Source organism: Triticum aestivum, chromosome 1B (assembly GCF_018294505.1).
Source record: "Triticum aestivum cultivar Chinese Spring chromosome 1B, IWGSC CS RefSeq v2.1, whole genome shotgun sequence".
In the NCBI taxonomy this organism is placed as follows: Eukaryota; Viridiplantae; Streptophyta; class Magnoliopsida; order Poales; family Poaceae; genus Triticum; species Triticum aestivum.
The window spans coordinates 611,249,520-611,251,385 of NC_057795.1; the positions used below are offsets into that span (position 1 = coordinate 611,249,520).

Below are 1,866 nucleotides of genomic sequence, written 5' to 3' on the forward strand. Positions count from 1 at the left end.
CAATCAGATGCCCTCAAGAATTCCTAGGAAGTAGCAGTACCATCCATCTAGCTAGGCAGCGCACTTAGTAAAGTGACCGGTTCTTGTCTGATGTGCATGGTTCAAGGTCTAAGATTGAGTTTGGTTACATTACTGACAAGTTTGTGATATCTTCTAGTATATTCTCCAATTGCATGTAGTGTTGCAGTGTCGCTCATGATATGATCATGAGACTTGACAAATCGAGATTCGTCTATTCTATATAGCTAGAGTGATTTTATAAGTAAGATGCTCCGATAAATCGTGTTCAGATTATGGTGTCTACGTATGAGGATTTATGTATATATTATAACATACAATTGTTAAAATGATTGTCTATGTGATTGCAAAGCAAAGTTTAGAGCACCTACAGTTGATTTTATCTGATCTCTTTCTTAATATCTGTGTGTTTACAGGGCCGGCTGTTAGAATATACGTATAGGGAGTTGTATATGGATAGAAGTCTGTTTAAATTCTGTATTCATTCTATCCTTTCTTCTGTTCCCGATCTCCTTGTAACGACCGATCTGGTCGATCTCCTGATCATTCCATCGATCCCCTCTTGTAACTTGTACGCCAAGGCTTTGCCTAGTATATACATGCGGCCCGAGACAAAGGGTTCTATGCTTCCCAAAACACTTTTACATGGTATCAGAGCCTCTTCCTCATCCAATCGAGAGAGATTGCATCTAGCTACCTTCACGACCGAGACTATGTCCACCACCACCGCAGCCATGACTCCAAGCACCATGGGTGCGCTCACCACCACCCCATCCTCCACCTTTGCATCATCTTCCTCCTCCACCCACAACACCACCTCTCTCGGATCGCCACCACAGGAGAAGCTTACGCGGGGCAATTTCTTGCTCTGGAAGGCCATTGTGCTCTCGCAGATCAGAGGTGCCCAGATGGAGCACCACCTCGACGCGATGAGCCCGCCTCCACCGGCCACCATCACCATCACCACGGTAGGCAAAGAAGAGCAAGTTGCCAACTTTGCGAGATCCCTCTGGTATGCATAACAGCAACAACTCCAAGGATACTTAATGGGTTCACTTTCCCGTGAGATTCTTGCTCAGGTCGCCACGCTCCAGACGCCGACCGAGGTGTGGTGCACCATCCACGCCATGTTTGCTGCACAAAGTCAAGCCCAAGCGATCAACACTCGCATCGAGCTCACCAACCTCAAGAAAGGTAACATGTCCATGGCTGATTATCTTGGCATGATCAAAAGTCTCACTGATGAGGTTGCAAGCACGGCTGCGGCCCTCTCTGATCCGGAGATTGTCTCCAAAATCCTTGCCAGCTTGGACATGGAGTACAACCCGGTGGTTTCTGCACTTGCCGCCAGGGTGGAACCCATCACCGTCAAAGAACTCTACAGCCAGCTGCTTAGTTTTGATGCCCGCCTCACCCTCCTTCATGGCGGCGAACTTCGGCAATCCTCCGTCAACTCCGTCTCCCGTGGCCGCGGCTGTGGGCGTGGTCACCAGGGGCAGCGCAGCGGTGGCCGCGGATGCTCTGGCGATGGCGCACGCTCTGGTGGGGGCTCTGGCCCCCATGGCGGGGGCGGCTACAACAACAGCGGCAACAGTGGCGGCTTCAACAACAACAATGGCCGCCGCCCTCCTTCCCGCCCGCGTCCTCGATGCCAGCTCTGCAAAAAGTCTGGCCACGAGGTGATTCACTGCTGGCATCGCTATGATGAGGATTTTGTGCCCTCGGATCGACACGCTGCTGCTGCCACGCGTGAGCAGGGTGGAGATGGCATCTGGTACATCGACTCCGACGCTACCGATCATGTGACAAACGAGCTCGAGCAACTTGCCCTCCGTGAGCGCTACCATG

General features: G+C 51.3%; 1 pseudogene; it reads left to right on the forward strand.

Moving 5' to 3' along the window:
* The first annotated feature begins 1,283 nt into the window (after window positions 1–1,283).
* On the forward strand, window positions 1,284–1,422 carry LOC123151532 (uncharacterized; annotated as a pseudogene).
* The last annotated feature ends 444 nt before the right edge of the window (window positions 1,423–1,866 follow it).